This window comes from Mirounga leonina, unplaced genomic scaffold (genome assembly GCF_011800145.1).
Source record: "Mirounga leonina isolate KUSES-001 unplaced genomic scaffold, KU_Mleo_1.0 Mir_173, whole genome shotgun sequence".
NCBI lineage: Eukaryota > Metazoa > Chordata > Mammalia > Carnivora > Phocidae > Mirounga > Mirounga leonina.
The window spans coordinates 13,905,931-13,923,239 of NW_023270447.1; the positions used below are offsets into that span (position 1 = coordinate 13,905,931).

Sequence of the window (17,309 nt, forward strand, 5' to 3'; positions counted from 1 at the left end):
ACTTAATCTACCTATTTTGTCACTATCAACATCTATATACTATAAAACACTCATGGACTTGATTAACTTATTCTAGTACTCTGACCTTTAAACTGATATACTTCAATCAACAAATTAGTTACCTGCCTTGATTCCAAAGCCTCACCAAAAATAAAAGTCCTACTAAAGACACAATAAAATAGGTTATGTTTTATGTAAAATTGTTTGAAGAACTTGCAATCTATCCACTATTCCATATTAGTGGTTCCAAATGGTCTAAGGACTAAAGGATATTTCTGAAACGAACTAAAACGAAGGATACTTAATAAGCTGAGAAATATACATGTATACTCCACTTGTATGTAGCTTTAGGTACTTCATAGTACTCTCCAAATCAACACTATCCATAAACATTGTATGTGTGTGTGTTGTATGTGTGTATATATTCAACAATATCTATAAAATTCTAAGATCAATTTGATCTCTAAGTGTCTTTAAAATTCATTCACACATTGATTCTTTAAGAGTTACTGAGTATTGGAGCACCTGGGTGGCTCAGTCAGTTAAGCATCCGACTCTTGATTTTGGCTCAGGTCATGATCTCAGGATCATGAGATCCTGCCCCGTGTCGGGCTCTGCAATGGGCATGGAGCCTGCTTAAGATCCTCTCTCTCCCTCTATCTGTGCCCTTCCCAACCACTTGGGTGTGCAGCTCTCCCTAAAAATAAATAATAGTAATCGAAAAGTTGCTGAGTATCAAGAATGTGTCTGGCACTATTTGAGGCTCTGGGGGTACAGCAGTGAACAAGATAATCAATAAGATCCCCAATGCTCTCTTACAGTCTATTGGGAGAGGTGACTAAATAGTACACTACACTATAGGAGGATCTCAAAAACAAATATCACATTATATACAACTGCTAACAAAAGATCTGTACTTTTCTCCCAAAGACCATGTAACATCAAAACTTACATTCTCTTCATACTCTGATACTCCCTCAGTTGGTGAATAGTTTTAGAAGAGGTGGCTACTAAATATTCATATTTCAGTGCTAAATATTATGGAAGTTTTCATTTTATATGAGAATATAAGAACATGAAATAAGGAAATTAGGACTTTTTAGTCATATGACTAAGCATACTTTCATATATAAAAACACTCCATCCCTGGAAAAGAAAAAGGACACAAGAAAATGTATAGCCCTTAGCTTATGAAACACATAGGCCATTTATTAGCCTAACAGAGAAGTAAGGAAGACTGGGTCTCTCTGGGTTATACATCTGTGATTCTTCAGAAGACAAAGTACAATAATTTGGACTTCTTTCCATGATCTGTTCCCTTCCATTCCCCAGGTAAACCCACAAACTATTGATTTGTGAATGTAAAACCAGTAATAATTAAAATGATTTCGAAGAACTAAGGCAACAACAACGTAGTAATGCTTTTATTTATGCATATAGGTTGTACATAAATTGCAGAAATCTTTAATCACATCATTTTCCATATGTTATTCAGCCTTCTTAAAGCCTTTTGCTTAAGATGTTCTTCTCAAATTCAAAACAAATAATATGTTAAAAAAAAAAATGTAAAAACTATTTCTATCTGAAAACTTCTCTTCCAAACTCAAAAGTGGCTTTCTACCTCAATTCTATAGTGAACATCTTCACCTTTGATCAGTCTCTTTTTTCCTTGACTGACATTTGCTCTTTACTGGTCATTACCTGCAGTTTTCACATGAACAGTCTCATTAATTTGTTAATTTGTTAAATCCATTCATGGTCAAAATACTGTGAGCCCTCTCATCCTTACCAAATCTCTCTGTTCTCACAACACCCTTAACAATTCATAACTAGTTTTTTTACTTCCCTGATTCATTTGAAGCTGCTTCGAACCCTCTGCTTATGTACTCATTCCCAAAAATAGTTGGAGTTCCTCAAGCTGTTTTGGCCCCAAAGTCCTAGCTTTACTTGCTCATGTGAACACTCCAGCACTTGGGTCTCAAAAACCACCTTATTTAATTTGTAAATCTATTATTTTAGTCCCACTCATTCACCAATATTCTAATTCTATACTTCCAACTGTGTATCAACCTGAAGTACATTTCAAAACTTTATACTTCTACTTGTTTATACAGCAGAAACTAACAAAATATAAGTACATGTTCAATCTCTTAAGTCTTTCACACTCAAGCATTTATAAAAAGCACTGGTAGCATCCTTTATCAAATGTGAAACTGAGAAGAAAAGCAGTTTCAATTCCAAGCAGTTTTAAGTTAGACTTCAGGGCAAAGCATAATGTTATAGAAGCTGTTGGCTTTAGAAAAATAAAAAATAAAAAGAATCTGAGTTATGAAAAATGAATGTCTGTACACTTTTACTTTCCTATCTGGGAAAACAGAAATTCCAAAAAAGGGTTAACCAGAAATGCAGGCATATACAGAAAGATACTTCTGTTATTCTGCTGTTTAGTCAAGATCAACAGCCACCACACAAAAAATCTTAGGTTTATTGTAAAAACTGGCTGTCACTGTATTTTTAAGAAGCTGCACAGCCTACTTGCCAAAAGTACCTTACGCATGAGCTAGAAAAAATAGAAGCCTAGACTAAACTAGAAGTCTCATGTGCTGGAATACTCTCAAAGCATTATAACAAAACAAAATGACATTATATAAAAATGTCTTCACGTTAAAGTTGAAATGAATATCCCAAAGAGTTCTGAGTAACATATATCAGAATCTATGGAATGATTTCAGTGCTTTCACATAAAGCAAAATGTCACACTTTCAGCAATAATAAATCCTGCTATTATGGAATAACAATTAGCAGCACTGGCAGAAATACATATACCTAACTTAAAGTAATATTCCATATACATAGTTATAAAGAAATGAATTTTACAATTGTCAAAAATTTTACAACTGTCAAGGCTCCTTCCCACTGACAAACAGTTACAACCTCTTTTCAATAAAATCCAATCACAATACTAGCTGGAGCTAGCCGTTTTTTTCTGAAATGTTTCACTTTTATTTCTGAAGGAACTAACGCATTACAAATTAATCTTAATGCACTGACTTAGTAAATACTTACCTGAGACTAAGGTTCTAATGACATTAACTTTTCGCACTTCTAAAATTATTTTTTCTATGTCACAAAAACCAGGTATATGTTTAGAAAGTAAGTCTGGACAGATAAGGGAAAGACCAATGAGATAATAGGCTTTTAGAAACCAAATTCTACAATAAAGTGAATTTGTGGAAACATTCTGGAAAGCTGGAATTAAGAATGAAATCCTGTTCTGGATCTGATAACCATAAAAGTTTCTTTATAACATGGTCTGTAAAAGTACCTTTTCAGACACCTGGATGATAATGGCGTATCTGTCCAGGCAAGTAAAATCAATAGTCCTTAAAGTTCTTTTTTCCCTATTTGCTCTTATATGCAACAATATTCAAATTGGACACTGTGAGAACATAAACAGACTTTCATCATTAAGGGAAAAAAAAAATCTTAAAACTCAGCATTTCCGAAATTTTGTCTGGTCCCAGGAATTTGATAGGGATCAAACCATTCTGAATACCTACGAACTCAACAGGAGATCGAAGAGAAGAATAGCAGCAACTCTCTGAACAGAAAAGCGACCACTTTCTGGAAGGTAGGACATGGGAGAGAAGTGAATCCGAGGCGATATACGGGAAAACAGATCGCGAGCGGGGGGGAGGGGGGGGCCTCCATCACCCGGATAACGGCAAGTGATATAGAGCCGCAGAGCACAAAATCGGAACTTTTAGAAGTTGGCTCTGTTGAGGGACATCTCTCCAGTGGCTAGGCAGAGGGTGGAACCCTCACTGGGACAGTGTGATCTCAGGACCCTCAGGGTCACAGAAAGACCGGGGGTGCCTGAGTGCGGGGCAGAGCTCCCAGGTATCGGAGCAGGGAAGCTGGCTGCACAAAAGGAGCCAAGGAATGGGCTCTCAGCTTGGGGTTGCCATAAACCTGGATCCGCGGCAGTCAGGCCACTGCTCTTCCAGCAGGGACCCAAAAAGCAGCAGATCCGGGGAGACTCCCTTTCCTGCCCCGGGAGGAGCGGCACGGGAGCGCACCGCAGGGAACTCCTGGGTTTGGAGACTCCACACGGGGTCGGGTGCCAGAGACAAAAACGCTCGGTCACAGGCCCGGTGAGCACGGAGTGCGGCCAGAGACTGGGGAGACGGGAGTGATTGACTGCTTTTCTCTGGGGGCACACTGAGTAGTGGGGCCCCGAGTTCTCGGCTCCACCAGGGTGGAAATTGGGAGGCTCACATTTTCGCTCTCGTCCTCCAAAGCTGTACAGAAAGCTTGCAGGGAACAAAAGTTTCCGAGAGCAAATCCGAGCAGATTACTTAGCCCAGCCCCGGCAACGGCGGGGCAATTCCGCCTCTGGCAAAGACACTTGAGAACCACTACAACAGGCCCTTCCCCAGGAGATCAGCAAGAACAAACAGCCAAGGCCAAGTTTACCGATCAAGGAGAAGGGCAGAATGCCAGCACTAGGGGCATACAGCACATGGAATTCATGGTTTTTTTCCACCATTGATTCTTTAGTCTTTCAAAAGTTAATTTTTTTAAATTTTTTTTTTATTTTTATTTTTCCCTTTTTTACCCAACATCTTATCAGTCCCTTTTTAAAAAATCATTTCTATTTTTCTTTTTTAGAGTCATATTCTATCCCTTCATAGTAGTTAACCTTATTTTGGGTGTATATATATATATATATATATATATATATACACTCCTCTCTTTAAAATTTTGAGATACATTTTCTTCTAACAGACCAAAATATACCCTAAATCTCTATTTATGACTTTGTTCTAGTCTCCTGCCTGATCACATTCTTTTTTTTTAAACCTCTCTCTTTTTTCAACTTTCTTATCAATTCCTTTTATAAAATCTTTTATAATTTTCATCTTTACAGTCATATTCCATCCCTTCATTGTATTTACCCTTATTTTTGTACATATATAAGTTTTTCTTTCTTTAAAATTTTGGGAGGCACTTTCTTCTAACAGACCAAAATACGCCCAAAATCTAGTGTGTGGCACTGATCTATGCACCAGCCTGATAATACTCGATCATATTCTGTTTTTGTTTGTTTGTTTCTTTTTCCTTTCTTTTCCCCCGGTTTCAGGTCTCTTCTGATTTGTTTATAGTGCATATTTTCTGAGGACGTTGTTACCCTGTTAGCATTTGTTCTCTCATTCATCCATTCTCCTCTGGACAAAATGACAAGATGGAAAAAATCACCTCAAAAGAAGGAACAAGAGGCAGTAACGACTGCCAGGGACCTAATCAATATGGACATTAGTAACATGTCAACTAGAGTTCAGAATGATGATTTTAAAGATACTAGCTGGGCTTGAAAAAAGCACAAAAGATATTAGAGAAACCCTTTCTGGAGAAATAAAAGAACTAAAATCTAACCAAGTCTAAATCAAAAAGGCTATTAATGAGGTGCAATCAAAAATGAAGGCTCTATCTGCTAGGATAAATGAGGCAGAAGGGAGAATTAGTGATACAGAAGACCAAATGATGGAAAATAAAGAAGCTGAGAAAAAGAGAGATAAATACCTACTGGATCACAAGGACAGAATTTGAGAGATTTGTAGGTCTGTAACCTACAATGGCAGACACATTAGATTGGCAACAGACCTATCCACAGAGACCTGGCAGGCCAGAAAGGACTGGCAGGATATATTCAGAGCACTAAATGAGAAAAATATGCAGCCAAGAATACTATATCCAGCTAGGCTGTCATTGAAAATTGGAGAGAGAAAAAGCTTCCAGGACAAACAAAAACTAAAGGAATTTGCAAACATCAAACCAGCCCTACAAGAAATATTGAAAGGGGTCCTCTAAGCAAAGAGAGAGCCCAAAAGTAACATAGACCAGAAAGGAACACAGACAATACACAGTAACAGTCACCATATAGGAAATACAATGGCACTAAATTCCTATCTTTCAACAGTTACCCTGAAGGTAAATAGGCTAAATGCCCCAATCAAAAGACACAGGCCATCAGATTGGATAAAAAAACAAGACCCATCGATATGCTGTCTGCAAGAGACTCATTTTAGACCCAAAGACACTTCCAGATTGAAAGTGAGGGGGTGGAAAACCATTTAGCACGCTAATGGACACCAAAAGAAAGCTGGGGTGGCAATCCTTATATGAGACAAATTAGATTTTAAACTAAAGACTGTAATAAGAGATGAGGAAGAACACTATATCCTACCTAAAGGGTCTATCCAACAAGAAGATCTAACAACTGTAAATATCTATGCCCCTAACATGGGAGCAGCCAATTATATAAGCCAATTAATACCAAGCAAAGAAACACATCGACAACAATACAATACTGGGGGACTTTAACACCCCCCTCACTGAAATGGACAGATCGTCTAAGCAAAAGATCAACAAGGAAATAAAGACTTTAAAAGACACACTGGACCAAAGACACTTCACAGATATATTCAGAACATTCCATCCCACAGCAAGAGAATACACATTCTTCTCTAGTGCCCATGGAACAGTCTCCAGAAGAGATCACATCCTAGGTCACAAATCAGGTCTCAACTGGTACCAGAAGACTGGGATCATTCCCTGCATATCTTTGGACCACAATGCTTTGAAACTAGAACTCAATCACAAGAGGAAAGTCGGAAAGAACTCAAATACATGGAGGCTAAAGAGCATCCTACTAAAGAATGAATGGGTCAACCAGGAAATTAAAGAAGAATTTAAAAAATTCATGGCAACAAATGAAAAGGAAAACACAACTGTTCAAAATCTTTGGGATGCAGCAAAGGCCGTCCTAAGAGGAAAGTATAGAGCAATACAAGCCTTTCTCAAGAAACAAGAAAGGTCTCAAATACACAACCTAACCCTACACCTAAAGGAGCTGGAGAAAGAACAGCAAATAAAGCCTAGACCCAGCAAGAGAAGAGAAATAATAAAGATCAGAGCAGAAATCAATGAAATAGAAACCAGAACAGTAGAACAGATCAACAAAACCAGGAGCTGGTTCTTTGAAAGAATTAGTAAGACTGATAAACCCCTGGCCAGACTTATCAAAAAGAAAAGAGAAATGACCCAAATAAATAAAATCATGAATGAAAGAGGAGAGATCACAACCAACACACCAAAGAAATACAATTATAAGAACATATTATGAGCAACTATATGCAGCAAACTAGATAATCTGGAAGAAATGGATGCATTCCTAGAGATGTACCAACTACCAAAACTGAACCAGGAAGAATAGAAAACCCGAACAGACCTATAACCACTAAGGAAATTGAAGCAGTCATCAAAAATCTCCCAACAAACAAGAACCCAGGGCCAGATGACTTCCCAGGGGAATTCTACCAAACATTTCAAGAAGAAGTAATACCTATTCTGAAACTGTTCCAAAAAAAACACAAATGGAAGGAAAACTTCCAAACTTGTTTTATGAGGCCACCATTACCTTGATCCCCAAACCAGACAAAGACCCCATCAAAAAGGACAATTACAGACCAATATCCTTGATGAACATGAATGCAAAAATTCTCACCAAAATACTAGCCAATAGGATCCAACAGTACATTAAAAGGATTATTCACCACAACCAAGTGGGATTTATCCCTGGGCTGCAAGGTTGGTTCAACATCCGCAAATCAATCAATGTGATACAATACATTAATAAAAGAAAGAACAAGAACCATATGATCCTCTCAAGAGATGCAGAAAAAGCATTTGACAAAGTACAGCATCCTTTCTTGATCAAAACTCTTCACGGGTATACGGATAGAGGGTACATACCTCAATATCATAAAAGCCATCTATGAAAAACCCACAGCGATTATCATTCTCGATGGGGAAAAACTGAGAGCTCTCCCCCTAAGGTCAGGAACACGGCAGGGATGTCCACTATCACCGCTGCTATTCAATGTAGTCCTAGAAGTCCTAGCCACAGCAATCAGACAACAAAAACAAATAAAAGGCATCCGAATCGGCAAGGAAGAAGTCAAACTCTCACTCTTTGCAAATGATATGATACTGTATGTGGAAAACCCAAAAGACTCCACCCCAAAACTGCTAGAACTCATATAGGAATTCAGTAAAGTGGCAAGATATAAAATCAATGCACAGAAGTCAGTGGCATTCCTATACACCAACAACAAGACAGAAGAGAGAGAAATTAAGGAGTCGATCCCATTTACAACTGCACCCAAAACCATAAGATACCTAGGAATAAATCTAACCAAAGAGGCAAAGACTCTGTACTCAGAAAACTCTAAAATACTCATGAAAGAAATTGAGGAAGACACAAAAAAATGGAAAAACGTTCCATGCTCATGGATTGGAAGAACAAATACTGTGAAAATGTCAATGCTACCTAGAGCAATCTACACATTCAATGCAATCCCTATCAAAATACCATCCACTTTTTTCAAAGAAATGGAACAAATAATCCTAAAATTTGTATGGAACCAGAAAAGACCCCGAATAGCCAGAGGAATGTTGAAAAAGAAAAGCAAAGCTGGTGGCATCACAATTCCAGACTTCAAGCTCTATTACAAAAGCTGTCATCATCAAGACAGTATGGTACTGGCAAAAAACAGACACAAAGATCAATGGGACAGAACAGAGAGCCCAGAAATGGACCCTCAACTCTATGGTCAACTAATCTTCGACAAAGCAGGAAAGAACGTCCAATGGAAAAAAGACAGTCTCTTCAACAAATGGTGCTGGGAAAATTGGACAGCCACATGCAGAAGGATGAAACTGGACCATTTCCTTACACCACACACAAAAATTGACTCAAAATGGATGAAAGACCTAAATGTGAGACAGGAGTCCATCAACATCCTAAAGGAGAACACAGGCAGCAACCCTTTCGACCTCAGCCGCAGCAACTTCTTCCTAGAAACATCGCCAAAGGCTTTTAGGGAAGCAAGGGCAAAAATCAACTGTTGGGACTTCACCAAGATAAAAAGCTTTTGCACAGCAAAAGAAACAGTCAACAAAACCAAAAGAGAACCGACAGAATGGGAGAAGATATTTGCAAAATGATGTATCAGATAAAGGGCTGGTATCCAAAATCTATGAAGAACTTAATCAAACTCAACATCCAAAGAACAAATGATCCAATCAAGAAATGGGCAGAAGACATGAACAGACATTTTTCCAAAGAAGACACATCCAAATGGCCAACAGACACATGAAAAAGTGCTCAACATCGCTCGGCATCAGGGAAATCCAAATCAAAACCTCCATGAGATCCCACCTCACACCAGTCAGAATGGCTAAAATTAACAAGTCAGGAAACGACAGATGTTGGCGGGGATGAGGAGAAAGGGGAACCCTCCTACACTGTTGGTGGGAATGCAAGCTGGTGCAGCCACTCTGGAAAACAGTATGGGGGTTCCTCAAAAAGTTGAAAATAGAGCTACCCTACGACCCAGCAGTTGCACTACTGGGTATTTACCCCAAAGATGTAAATGTAGTGATCCGAAGGGGCACATGCACCGCAATGTTTATAGCAGCAATATCCACAACAGCCGAACTATGGAAAGAGCCAAGATGTCCATCGACAGATGAATGGATAAAGATGTGGTATATATATACAATGGAATATTATGAAGCCATCAAAAGGAATGAGATCTTGCCATTTGCAACGATGTGGATGGAATTGGAGGGTATTATGCTAAGCGAAATAATCAGAGAAAGACATGTACCATATGACCTCACTGATATGAGGAATTCTTAATCTCAGGAAACAAACTGAGGGTTGTTGGAGTGGTGGGGGGTGGGAGGGATGAGGTGGCTCAGTAATAGACATTGGAGAGGGTATGTGCTACGGTGAGTGCTGTGAATTGTGTAAGACTGTTGAATCACAGACCTGTACCTCTGAAACAAATAATACATTACATGTTAAAAAAAAGAAGAGGGGCACCTGGGTGGCTCAGTCGTTAAGCGTCTTCCTCAGCTCAGGTCTTGATCCCAGGGTCCTGGGATTGAGTCCCACATCGGCCTCCCTGCTCAGCGGGAAGCCTGTTTCTCCCTCTCCAACTCCCCCTGCTTGTGTTCCCTCTCTCACTGTGTCTCTCTTCTGTCAAATAAATAAATAAAATCTTAAAAAAAAAAAAAGATAGTAGGATGGGTAAAATGAAGGGGGGGGGAATCAGAGGGGGAGGCAAACCATGAGAGACTATGGACTCTGAGAAACAAACTGAGGGTTCTAGAGGGGAGGGGGGGTGGAGGAATGGGTTAACCTGGTGTTGGGTATTAAAGAGGGCAGGTATTGAATGCAGCACTGGGTGTTATATGCAAACAATGAATCATGGAACACTACATCAAAAACTAATGACATAATGTATGCTGATTAACATAATAAAACTATAAAAAAACCTCAGTGTTCAATAAAGGTGAATAAAGGTAAAATAAATTGAATGCATATAAATTTCTTCTGTTTAAACAAGGCTTTAAGGAATTTTATTCCATCACTCCAAGACTCAATTCATTCTTGGTCATAAAGTACATTAAGTATCATTCCTAAACATACTTTTAACAGATAATTCTTTCCACCAAAAACAAATCTCCTTTTCCCCTATTCTCCCTTTTTGAATGGGACTATCATCCATCAACCCAGTGATTCTAAGCCCAATCTAAAACTTCTCCCAAACTAGTCTATTTCCAAATAATTCAGAAGTTCAAATTTCTTGATACATCATTTCCTCCATATTCTACGAATCTACAATTCAGGACACGTTAATATCTTTGGAGCAGATTATTGTTAAAGTGTTTAACTGTCCTATGTACAGTAGTGACCCCCCACACACAAAATACAAATAGAAGAAAAATACTTTCTAAAATGTAAATCTGGGCAAGTTTAAACTCAACAAATCAAATTCTATATACAAACCCATACCTATCAGGACTCAACTTTATAGTCACTCCCCCCTCTCATATTTCACATTCCAGCTTAATAAAACTAGGGGTAGTTCATCATTCCCAGAGGTAGCCTACTGTTTCAAACAAATTTTGGATTGTACAACTTTGTTAATTGATATGGAACATGTCCACAGAGAATTCCCTTTTACTTCCTGTTAATCCCAACACCCACAGGCAACCATTATTTATACTAAAAATTGATTATCTGTTAACTTTATAAAAATGGAATCACAGTGATTCATTTCAGTGATTTGTTTTTTGTCTGGCTTCTTTTGCTTCATATACTGTCTTAATATTCACTCACGTTCTTGTATTTGTTAATAGTCATTCTTTTGTTACTAATTGGTAATCTACTGTATGTTATACCACAATTCATTGACCCATTTTCCTACTGACAGGCATCAGGTAATCAAGTTTGGGGCCATCATGAATACAGTTTTTTATATACATATTTGTACAAGTCTTTTTCATTAGGTAAAAACCTAGATGTAGAAGTACTGGGTCATAGGCCATGTTTATGTTTAACTTTATAAGATATTGCCAAGCTGTTTTCTAAACTATTTTACACTTTTACCAGCCATGGTGAATTGTTCCATTTGCTCTATATCCTCATCAACATTTATGTTGCCCATCTGTTTAATTTTAACCAAGATTCTAGTTGGCATGACAGGATACCTCAATGCAGTTGTAACCTGTGTTTTCTTGATGATGAATATGTATTTTCATGTGCTCATCAGCCATGCGTATACCTTTTGTCCAGTTCAAAAAATTAGGCTCTTTGTATTTACAGATGTTATATAATCTGCATACAAGTCCTTTGTCAAAAATATGTATTAATATGTGATTTTAGTATCTTTTCCTAATCCGTGATTTGTCTTTTCATTTAACAATGTCTTCTGATGAGAAGTTTTTCGTGTAGGTAAAATGTTTATCAATTATTGCTTTATGGGTAGTGTTTTTGTGTCTTCTTTAAAAAAATCTTTACCTCAAGTTTGTGAATATATTCTGTAATATTTTTTAAAAAGCTTTACATATGTAGTTTTTTAGGTTTAGGCATATATTCACCTATTATTTCTGTACTGTATTAAGTAGTTTGAGTTTCTTTTTTCATATGTGTTTCCAACTGTTTTCTGGCACCATTTCTCCAACTGAATGACCAAGACACCTTTGTAAGTAATCAGTGGACCTTAAATGTAGGAGTTTATTTCTGTACAGTATTCTGTAAATACTAATCTTGTTAATATTAAACTGATTACTACAAGTTTACAGTGAATCTTGAAATCAGATTGTGTCGACTTTTTTCTTTTGGAAAATGGTTTTAGTTCATCTAGGTTCTTTTTTATTTCCACATAAATTTTAGAATCCACTCGTCAATTTCAATTTAAAAGCCTGTTGAGCTTGACTGACTTATAGATTCAAGTCCATTCAATTTAGGGGAAAATGACATTTTAACATATTGAGCCTTCTAATTCATGAACATGGTTTCTTTCTCATTTAGGTCTCTAATATCTCTTTGCCGTGTCTTGTATAGTTACTGGTGAACATATCTCCCACATTTGTTAAATTTATTCCTTGATATTTTGTCTTTCTTGTATTTTTGTAAATGCATTTTTAAAAATTTTATTTTTCCAATAATTTGCTAATAATATCAGGAACCTATTTTTTGTATATTGAACTTGTATTATGTAACCTTCTAAATTCAATGATCAGTTCTACGAAACATTTTGTAGATTCCTTTGGGTTATTTTTAAAATGTTGGCACAATATGAACAGACTAAAGTGGTATTATGCTACGCAAAATAAGTCAGAGAAAGACAAATATCCTATGGTTTCACTCATATGTGGAATTTAAGAAATAAAACAGATGAACAAGGGGAGGGGAAGGAAAAATAAGATAAAAACAGAGGAAGGCAAACCATAAGAGACTGTATAGTTAAGAGAACAAACAGGGTTGCTGGAAGGGAGGAGGGTGGAGGAATGGGATAAATGGGTGATGTGTATTAAAGAGGACACTTGTTGGGATGAACACTGAGTGTTATATGTAAGTGATGAATCACTAAATTCTAAAACCAATACTACACTATGTTAACTAAGCTAATTAGTTTAAATTTTAAAAAATTACATAGCAAATAGAGTTGAATAGCAAGTTTATAAAAAGTCAGATATTTAAAAACCAGTAACCAAATACCATATGCAGTATTGTGAATTGCCAGAAACATCTACACTTCTCTGTAATTATACAAATAAAATTAAACTCAATTTCAAAAATATAAAAATAAAAATGTTGCCTGTAAATAAGATAGTTTTACTTCTTCCTTTTTAAGCTTTATGTTTTTTATTCTACTTGCCCTAATAATGTAAGCAAAAAGCTGGAAAAATTGTGAAAACAGACATCCTTACTTCATTCCTGTTTTTAAAGAGAAAACATTCAATATTCCACCATTAAAGAATGGAATTTGTTTTAGGCTCTTATTAGATGCCCCTTATTCACCTTGTGGAAGTTCCCTTACCTTACTAGTTTTCTGAGAGATTTTTATCATGAATGAATGCTGTATTTATCAAATGCTTTTTTCTCCTATTGGCATTTTTTTTCTCCTTCATTCTATTATTGTGATAAATTATACTGAGTTCACTTGCAGATGTTAAACCTTACAATCCTTGGGTAAGCCTCAATTAATAATCATGAATTATCATTTACATATTGCTAGATGTGATCTGATAATATTTTGTTAAGAATGCCTGCATTTATGTTAATGAAAAATATTAGTTTGAAATCTTGATTTCTTGTATCTTAATTAGGTTTGGGCATCAGTTATAGCAGCATCATAAAGTAGAATTTGCAGTAGTCTCTGCTTCTCTCTTTTCTAAAAAAGTATACTGAAGATGGCTATCATTTCTTACTTTGAAGCTTCATACCTGAGTAAAATCACCTATGAGTGAAATCACCTATGCCTGGAGTAATCTTTGTGGAAAAATAGTAAGTTCAATGTTTAGAACAGACATAGAGCTAATCTGTACATATTATAGAGTTTATGTCACTTTTGATAAATTAGGTTTCTGAAGGATTTTGTCTATTTCACCTAAGTTGCTGATTTATTGGCATTATTGCTGTTTGTAATATTGCCTTATTTTCCTATTAACATTCTGTAGGATCTGTACTGGTACCTCTAACTTTCATTCCTGATACTGATATTATAGTTTTGATAGGATTATTAAACTTTTTGTCTGATATAAGCATTTTCTAATATATGTATATAGGTGTAGACGTTTTTTCCCCCATGTACTTTCTTGCGTTACAGCTAACAAATTTTGATATATTTTCACTTTCAGTCAGAAAGATACCCTTATACTTTCCTTAATTCATATTTTGTTCAGAATTATGTAGTTCAATTTCTAAATATTTGGTAATTTCTTAGATTTCTCACTGTTTTTGATTTCTACTTAAATTCCACTATAATCAGATACTAATGAGCTTTCAGCCATTTGAAATCTATTGAGTTATTTTATGTCCTAATATATAGTCAGTCTATCATGGTGCTATGTACACTTGAAAAGTTATTCTGAAGTCAGGGTGTAGGTTTCATGAATATGAGTAAAGCCCAGCTGAAGGACAGTATTGTTCAAATCCTCTATGTATTTATTTTAAAGATCTAATTGTCCTATCACTGTTAAATCAATTAATTTTAAAATATCCAACAATGATTATAGATTTCTGTTTCTCTCTTTAGTTTTATATATTTAATGAACGCCAAAGCTCTGTTATTACTGGCATACAAATGTTTTCCAATATATTAACCCTTTAAACACATGAAATATGTTTTTTTATATCTGGTAATACTCCTTGTCTTGAATTCTATTCTTTCTGAAGTTAATATAACCAGATCAATTTTCTTGTGCTTGTTGTTTGCACAGAATATTTTTTTCCATCCTTTTTACTTTCAGTCTGTGTCCTTCTACCTCAGTCTGACTCTAGTAATAGGTACTGCAGTTAGGCCTTGCTTTATCCAGTATGACGATCTCTGCCTTTAAATGAACTTCTTAGATCAGTAATGTCCAAATGAAACGTTCAGCAAGTCAAATAATCTTAAATATTCTATTAACCACATCAAAAAGTAAAAAGGAATGAAATTAATTTTAATAATATATTTTAGTTTAATATATCTGAAATATTACCATATCAACATACAATCAATATCTTAAAAAATGAAGTATTTTGCATTCTTACTACTTTTGATACTACAGTCTTTGAAACACACATGCACCACACACACATCTCAATTAGGGATAGCACATTTCAAGTGCTCATGGCTTCACATAGCTAGTGATCACTACAGCAGATTAAGGTTTTGGGATTTTTTTTGCCAATTTACTTTTAACACATTAGTTTAGTATTTAGAGGTTAGTTTAACAGCTATTTATTTTCTAACTACCCAGTGTTTTTGGTAGTGGTCTTCTCTTGCACTGCACTAATAGAATATTTGATAGTATTCCATTTTAATCCATCTATGGGCTTTTTTCTTCTTAAACAGCCCTTTTGAGGTTTTATTCACATACAATAAGCTACATATATTTAAGGCATACAATTTGAGAAGTTTTGATATATGCATACATCCATGAAATATTCTACAATACTGTAAGTATACATATCCATCACCCCCAAATTTCCTTTTACTCTTTGCAACCATGTCCCCCTTGCACTTCCCCACCCCCAAATCCAAACTGCTTTAGTTTGCATTTCCTTGTGTTTTATATAAATGGAATCATACAGAATGTACTCCTTTTCCCCCACTTCTTTCACACAGCATAATTATTTGGAGATTTATCCCTGATACTACATGTATCAGTGGCTTATTCTAGGAGAGTCTGGCTGGCTCAGTCAGTAGAGCATGAGACTCTTGATCTTGGGGTCATGAGTTCAAGCCCCACGTTGGGCGGAGAGCTTACTTAAAAAAAAAAAAATAACTTATTCTCTAGGACTGAGTGGTATTTCATGGTATGCAATGGAATACAATGCCAAAACTGCAATCTGTTTATCCATTCAGCTGTTGATGGACATCTGGATTGTTTTGGGCTTTGGGTATTACAAAAAAAGCTACTATGAACATTCACCTTAAGTTTTTTAGCTTTATTTTTAATGAACAAATCCTTCTTTTATCATGCATAAATAACAAAGAGACAAACAGCTGCATCATTTCGTAGATGTTTAAGTTTTTAAGAAACTGCGAGATTATTTGCCCAAGTAGTTCTACAAGTTTACATTCCCACCAACAATATATGAGAGTTTTGGTTCATCCACATCCTTTCCAACACTTAGTATGGTCAATCTTTTAAATTTTAGCCATTATAATAGGGGGGTAATGTTATCTCACTTTAGTTTTAATCTACATTTCTCTAATGATTAATACTTTGAGTATCTTTTTCATGTGCTTACTTGCCATATGTTTTTGCTGAACTATCAAGTACTTTTGCCAATTTATTACATTGGGTTGTTTGTCGCCTTGTTAAGTTCTAGAGTTTATACAGTCCAAATTTATATATATTCTGGATCAAAGTTCTTTATCAGCTATATGCTTTATAAAGATGCTCAGCTATTCTACGGCTTGTTTTTTCATTCTACTATCAATGTCTTTTGAAAAACTTTTAAGTTTTAAAAACTGACAAAGTCCCATTTGTTCTTTTATAGATTATGTTTTTGGGGTCCTAAAGCAAGGTCACAAAGATTTTCTACTCTGTCTTCTTCTAGAAGTTTTATAATTTTAGATTTACATCATGTATGGTCCATTCAGAGCTAGTTCTTAACTATGGGGTATGAGATACAGATCCAAGTATTTATTTATTTATTTTTTAACATATGGATACCTTAGTCAAAAACCAGCTGTCCATAATTATGTAGGTTTATTTCTGCATTCTATTCTGTTCTATTAATCTATCTTTCTTTATGCCAACAGGACACTGTTTTGATTACTCAGCTTTACAATAACTTTTGGAAACAAGGAATCAGTCCTCCAACTTTCTCTCTATTCACATTTAACTACACTTCCTTGTATCTTTTTTTTTTTCTGGAGATTATATGCAATCTTAATAGAATCTATGTTAGAGTTAATATTCTATCATTTCATATAAATAATAAAAACCCTACAACTATAAAATTCTATTTATTTTCACTTAGTGCTAACTGTTGTCATAGAAACATCTACATACATAAATAAACCACATAATACAAAGGTTTTGTTTTGCTTTTTAATGTACATAAACAGTCTTTCAAAGAGATTTAAAGAATTAAAAGGGAGCCTTTTTAATTTACACACACATTTACCATTCCTGGTACTCCTGGTTACTTCCTGCAAATCCAAGTTTTT

At 35.7% G+C, this 17,309-nt stretch overlaps 1 protein-coding gene across 5 annotated transcripts in view; it reads right to left on the reverse strand.

The window, feature by feature from the left end:
• Positions 1 to 17,309, reverse strand: part of PTBP2 (polypyrimidine tract binding protein 2) — a 95,918-nt gene that overhangs the window by 43,222 nt on the left and 35,387 nt on the right. The gene's annotated exons all lie outside the window — the stretch shown is intronic.